Genomic DNA, 7,509 nt, shown 5'->3' with positions numbered 1-7,509 from the left:
TGAATGTATGTCAAAGCTAGGGAAATCATGGAGCACTCGAAATCAACTGCTTTTCATGATCAAGAGACTTGCCATTTACCTGTGCATCCCAACACAATCCAGCCGTTGGAAAGGGTACGTGAATGGATAATCACTACTGAAGAGAGAGTGAGCAATCCACATTTGCAAAGACACTCTACTGCAGATTGTCGCTCTCTAGCTCTCAAATTAGAACTTCTGCTGGGAAACAAGCCAACCTACAAATGTATGAAGGATGTTAGGGAGCAGTTGAAAGAGATTTTGGTGCAGATGAAATTGCCAAAGGAGTCTTGGATCAAAGAGTGCGGGCCATTCTTGAAACTCAGACAACCACAGTAAAGGTCCTCAGACTAGAATGTTAGTCTGAGAACAGGCAACTGCTCTCCACAAATTGTTTCAGCTGGTGAGAATAACCAAAAAAATGATGCAACAAGGGAACCAGGCTATTCTCAATTTCTTAGAATTTGTGCCTGATTCCCTAGTTCTCTTGTATGCCTTACCAGCAAGAGAGATAGAATTGCCAACAGCACTTCACCCTCAACTCCCAGAACCAGTCGATCGACTTACATATTTCAAGATTATCGATGAGCTCAGGGATTGGTATGAGCGATCGATTTTTGAATGGAAAACTTGGCAAACACTGGTCAATGATGCTCTCTAGCTCAATGATATTGACAAGCTGAAACAAGAGATGCAGAGGATACGGCTATGTATGGGTTAGTGGAAGATGCAGATCAGAGGCGTCACCAAGATCACCAATCAAATGCTGGAACTTACTGTTGAGTCCTCTAAACTTCCTGAAAAGGATATTGCAGCTAAGTCAAGCCTGGCACCACAGTATAAAGAGATGACTGCGATTCTTTTTGAAGCTCTGGTCAAAACTAATTAGCATCGTTTCAACCCAATCTACAGCTCTCTGTGCTTCATCCCTTTGTTCCTTCACAATTTGCATGTAAGACTCCGCCCTAGCTAACTTTCTTTTGAGTAGCTTAATAGACCTCTCTGGATGAGCTTCAAGTAGCTTATGGTGTATATTCTGGCTATCTCATGCTTGCTTCAACTTCTCAATCTGGTTTTCAGCTTCCTTCAATTCAGATTTAACCTTATTCTAGATACCAAGACGAAGGGCACACTCATGATGATGATGATGCCTCGCCTCCATCCCCACCTCTAGGACCTAGTACTGGTGACACAGGGCCAACTGAAGGAAGTCAGTCACAGCCAGACCAGCCAGACCAGAATGAAGGGCAGAAGTCAGGCAATCACCAATCAGAAGAACAACGACCCAGTCACACTAGGAATCAGCCAGCAAACCAGTCCCAACACAGTAGGAAGGATAAAGGGAAGAGTAAAGTTATGGCTGAAAGACCAACAGTTGATGAGCAGAATTCATTACGGCTTATCACACTAAACACAAGATTGAGACATCAGCAGGCTTCCATAACCAGGCAATATATAGAGGATGATGATCTCCTATGTCACATCTGGAACGTTTTCAGAGACTGTATGTCGGAACCAGCGAAATGGTGGAGCACTCAAAATCACCTGCTTTTCATGATCAAGAGACTTTCCTTTTCCGTGCACATCCTAACACAATCCAGCTGCTGGAAAGGGTACCTGAATGGATAATCACTGCTGAAGAGAGAGGGACCACTCCACATCTGCAAAGATAGTCTACTGCAGATTGTCACTCTCTAGCACTCGAATTAGAACTTCTGATAATCACTGCTGAAGAGAGAGTGACCAGTCCACATTTGCAAAGACAGTCTACTGCAGATTGTCGCTCTCTAGCTCTCGAATTAGAAATTCTAATGGGAAACAAGCCAACCTACAAATGTATGAAGGATGTTAGGGATCAATTGAAAGAGGTTTTGGTGCAAATGCAAATTTCCAGAGGAGTCTTGGATCAAAGAGTGCGGGCCATTCTTGAAAATCGGACAACCACCAGTAAAGGACCTCAGACTAGAATCTCAGTAGGAGAACAGGCAACTGCTCTCCGCAAACTGTTTCAGCTGGTGAGAAAAAACAAAAAAATGATGCAGCAAGAGAACCAAGATGTTCTCAATTTCTTAGAATTTGTGCCTGATTCCCTAGTTCTCTTGTATGCCTTACCAGCAAGAGAGATAGAATTGCCAACAACACTTTACCCTCAACATCCAGAACCAGTCGATCGACTTACATATTTCAAGATTATTGATGAGCTCCAGGATTGGTATGAGCGATCGATTATCGAATGGAAAACTTGGCAAACACTATTCAATGATGCTCTCCAGGTCAATGATATTGAGAAGCTGAAACAAGAGATGCAGAGGCTCCGGCTGTGTATGGGTTAGTGGAAGATTTAGATCAGAGGCCTCACCAAGATCACGAATGAAATGCTGCAACTTACTGTTGAGTCCTCTAAACTGCCTGAAAAGGATATTGCAGCTAAGTCAGGCCTGGCACCATAGTATACAGAGATGACTGCGATTCTTTTTGAAGCTTTGGTCAAAACTAATCAGCATCGTTTCAACCCAATCTACAGCTCTCTGTGCTTCATCCCTTTGTTCCTTCAAAATCTGCATATCAAACTCCGCCCTAGCTAACTTTCTTTCCAGTAGCTTAATAGACCTCTTTGGATGAGGTTCAAGTAGCTTATGGTGCAGATTATGGCTGTCTCTTGCTTGGTTCAACTTCTCAATCTGGTCTTCAGCTCCCTTTAATTCAGATTGAACCTTATTCTAGATACCAAGACGAAGGGCACACTCATGATGATGATGATGCCTCGCCTCCATCCCCACCTCTAGGACCTGGTACTGGTGACACAGGGCCAACTGAAGGAAGTCAGTCACAGCCAGACCAGCCAGACCAGAATGAAGGGCAGAAGTCAGGCAATCACCAATCAGAAGAACAACGACCCAGTCACACTAGGAATCAGCCAGCAAACCAGTCCCAACATAGTAGGGAGGATAAAGGGAAGAGTGAAGTTATGGCTGAAAGACCAACAACTGATGAGCAGAATTCATTAAGGCTTATCACACTAAACACAAGATTGAGACATCAGTAGGCTTCCATAACCAGGCAATATCTAGAGGATGAGGATCTCCTATGTGATCTGGAACGTTTTCAGAGACTGTATGTTGGAGCCAGGGAAATGGTGGAGCAATAGAAATCAACTTCTTTTCATGATCAAGAGACTTGCCATTTACTTGCACATCCCAGCACAGTCCAACTGCTGGAAAGGGTACCTGAATGGATAATCATTGCTGAAGAGAGAGAGTGACCAATCCACATTTGCAAAGACAGTCTACTACAGATTGTCGCTCTCTAGCACTCGAATTAGAACTTCTGATAATCACTGCTGAAGAGAGAGTGACCAGTCCACATTTGCAAAGACAGTCTACTGCAGATTGTCGCTCTCTAGCTCTCGAATTAGAAATTCTAATGGGAAACAAGCCAACCTACAAATGTATGAAGGATGTTAGGGATCAATTGAAAGAGATTTTGGTGCAAATGCAAATTTCCAGAGGAGTCTTGGATCAAAGAGTGCGGGCCATTCTTGAAAATCGGACAACCACCAGTAAAGGACCTCAGACTAGAATCTCAGTAGGAGAACAGGCAACTGCTCTCCGCAAACTGTTTCAGCTGGTGAGAAAAACCAAAAAAATGATGCAGCAAGAGAACCAAGATGTTCTCAATTTCTTAGAATTTGTGCCTGATTCCCCAGTTCTCTTGTATGCCTTACCAGCAAGAGAGACAGAATTGCCAACAGCACTTCACCCTCAACATCCAGAACCAGTCGATCGACTTACATATTTCAAGATTATTGATGAGCTCCAGGATTGGTATGAGCGATCGATTATCGAATGGAAAACTTGGCAAACACTATTCAATGATGCTCTCCAGGTCAATGATATTGAGAAGCTGAAACAAGAGATGCAGAGGCTCCGGCTGTGTATGGGTTAGTGGAAGATTTAGATCAGAGGCGTCACCAAGATCACGAATGAAATGTTGCAACTTACTGTTGAGTCCTCTAAACTGCCTGAAAAGGATATTGCAGCTAAGTCAGGCCTGGCACCATAGTATACAGAGATGACTGCGATTCTTTTTGAAGCTCTGGTCAAAACTAATTAGCATCGTTTCAACCCAATCTACAGCTCTTTGTGCTTCATCCCTTTGTTCCTTCACAATTTGCATGTAAGACTCCGCCCTAGCTAACTTTCTTTTGAGTAGCTTAATAGACCTCTCTGGATGAGCTTCAAGTAGCTTATGGTGTATATTCTGGCTATCTCATGCTTGCTTCAACTTCTCAATTTGGTTTTCAGCTTCCTTCAATTCAGATTTAACCTTATTCTAGATACCAAGACAAAGGGCACACTCATGATGATGATGATGCCTCGCCTCCATCCCCACCTCTAGGACCTGGTACTGGTGACACAGGGCCAACTGAAGGAAGTCAGTCACAGCCAGACCAGCCAGACCAGAATGAAGGGCAGAAGTCAGGCAATCACCAATCAGAAGAACAACGACCCAGTCACACTAGGAATCAGCCAGCAAACCAGTCCCAACACAGTAGGGAGGATAAAGGGAAGAGTAAAGTTATGGCTGAAAGACCAACAGTTGATGAGCAGAATTCATTACGGCTTATCACACTAAACACAAGGTTGAGACATCAGCAGGCTTCCATAACCAGGCAATATATAGAGGATGATGATCTCCTATGTGATCTGGAACGTTTTCTGAGACTGTATGTTGGAGCCAGGGAAATGGTGGAGCACTCGAAATCAACTGCTTTTCATGATCAAGAGACTTGCCATTTACCTGCACATCCCAACATAGTCCAGCTGCTGGAAAGGGTACCTGAATGGATAATCATTGCTGAAGAGAGAGTGACCAATCCACATTTGCAAAGACAGTCTATTGCAGATTGTCGCTCTGTAGCACTCGAATTAGAACTTCAGATAATAACTGCTGAAGAGAGAGTGACCAATTCACATTTGCAAAGACAGTCTACTACAGATTGTGGCTCTCGAGCACTCGAATTAGAACTTATGATGGGAAACAAGCCAACCTACAAATGTATGAAGGATGTTAGGGATCAATTGAAAGAGATTTTGGTGCAAATGCAAATTGCCAGAGGAGTCTTGGATCAAAGAGTGCGAGCCATTCTTGAAAATCGGACAGTCACCAGTAAAGGACCTCAGACTACAATGTCAGTAGGAGAACAGGCAACTGCTCTCCGCAAACTGTTTCAGCTGGTGAGAAAAACCAAAAAAATGATGCAGCAAGAGAACCAAGATGTTCTCAATTTCTTAGAATTTGTGCCTGATTCCCCAGTTCTCTTGTATGCCTTACCAGCAAGAGAGACAGAATTGCCAACAGCACTTCACCCTCAACATCCAGAACCAGTCGATCGACTTACATATTTCAAGATTATTGATGAGCTCCAGGATTGGTATGAGCGATCGATTATCGAATGGAAAACTTGGCAAACACTATTCAATGATGCTCTCCAGGTCAATGATATTGAGAAGCTGAAACAAGAGATGCAGAGGCTCCGGCTGTGTATGGGTTAGTGGAAGATTTAGATCAGAGGCGTCACCAAGATCACGAATGAAATGTTGCAACTTACTGTTGAGTCCTCTAAACTGCCTGAAAAGGATATTGCAGCTAAGTCAGGCCTGGCACCATAGTATACAGAGATGACTGCGATTCTTTTTGAAGCTCTGGTCAAAACTAATTAGCATCGTTTCAACCCAATCTACAGCTCTTTGTGCTTCATCCCTTTGTTCCTTCACAATTTGCATGTAAGACTCCGCCCTAGCTAACTTTCTTTTGAGTAGCTTAATAGACCTCTCTGGATGAGCTTCAAGTAGCTTATGGTGTATATTCTGGCTATCTCATGCTTGCTTCAACTTCTCAATTTGGTTTTCAGCTTCCTTCAATTCAGATTTAACCTTATTCTAGATACCAAGACAAAGGGCACACTCATGATGATGATGATGCCTCGCCTCCATCCCCACCTCTAGGACCTGGTACTGGTGACACAGGGCCAACTGAAGGAAGTCAGTCACAGCCAGACCAGCCAGACCAGAATGAAGGGCAGAAGTCAAGCAATCACCAATCAGAAGAACAACGACCCAGTCACACTGGGAATCAGCCAGCAAACCAGTCCCAACATAGTAGGGAGGATAAAGGGAAGAGTGAAGTTATGGCTGAAAGACCAACAACTGATGAGCAGAATTCATTAAGGCTTATCACACTAAACACAAGATTGAGACATCAGTAGGCTTCCATAACCAGGCAATATCTAGAGGATGAGGATCTCTTATGTGATCTGGAACGTTTTCAGAGACTGTATGTTGGAGCCAGGGAAATGGTGGAGCAATAGAAATCAACTTCTTTTCATGATCAAGAGACTTGCCATTTACTTGCACATCCCAGCACAGTCCAACTGCTGGAAAGGGTACCTGAATGGATAATCATTGCTGAAGAGAGAGAGTGACCAATCCACATTTGCAAAGACAGTCTACTACAGATTGTCGCTCTCTAGCACTCGAATTAGAACTTCTGATGGGAAACAAGCCAACCTACAAATGTATAAAGTTTGTTAGGGATCAATTGAAAGAGGTTTTGGTGCAGATGCAAATTGCCAGGGGAGTCTTGGATCAAAGAGTGCTGGCCATTCTTGAAAATCGAACAGCCACCAGTAAAGAACCTCAGACTAGAATGTCAGTTGGAGAATAGGCAACTGCTCTCCGCAAACTGTGTCAGCTGTGAGAATAACCAAAAAAATGATGGATCAAGAGAACCAAGATGTTCTCAATTTCTTAGAATTTTTGCCTGATTCCCTAGTTCTCTTGTATGCCTTACCAGCAAGAGAGACTGAATTTCCAACAACACTATACCCTCAACATCCAGAACCAGTCGATCGCCTTATATATTTCAAGATTATTGATGAGCTCCAGAATTGGTATGAGCGATTGACTGTGGAATGGAAAACTTGGCAAACTCTGTTCAATGATGATCTCCAGCTCAATGATATTCAGGAGATGAAACAGGAGATTCAAAGGATCCGGTTGTGTATGGGTCAATGGAAGATTCAGATCAGAGGCCTCACCAAGATCACCAATGAATTGCTGCAACTTACTGTCGAGTCCTCTAAACTGCCTGAAAAGGATATAGCAGCTAAGTCAGGCCTAGTACCACAGTATAGAGAGATGGATGAGATTTGTTTTGAAGCTCGAGTCAAAACCAATCAGCCTCTCCCAAAAGGATGGATCCATATCGCTTTGCATTGTCACAAGTTGGTGAGAACTAGGATCACCAAAGGCAGACGCACGCTCTATGATCCTAACTCCAAAACCTATCATTCTCTTATGCGTTATGAAGTGGAGACGACCATGGAAAGGCGGGCCAGCTTGAGCAGGAGGCCATTTATCGACTCATTCAAAAGGAGAATGCTGGCACTGGGACTTCTCAGACGCCATCCAGACCAAAGGGTAAACGGAA

This window comes from Adiantum capillus-veneris, chromosome 20 (assembly GCF_014529385.1).
Source record: "Adiantum capillus-veneris isolate H3 chromosome 20, ASM1452938v2, whole genome shotgun sequence".
NCBI lineage: Eukaryota > Viridiplantae > Streptophyta > Polypodiopsida > Polypodiales > Pteridaceae > Adiantum > Adiantum capillus-veneris.
This window is presented reverse-complemented; position numbering follows the sequence as displayed.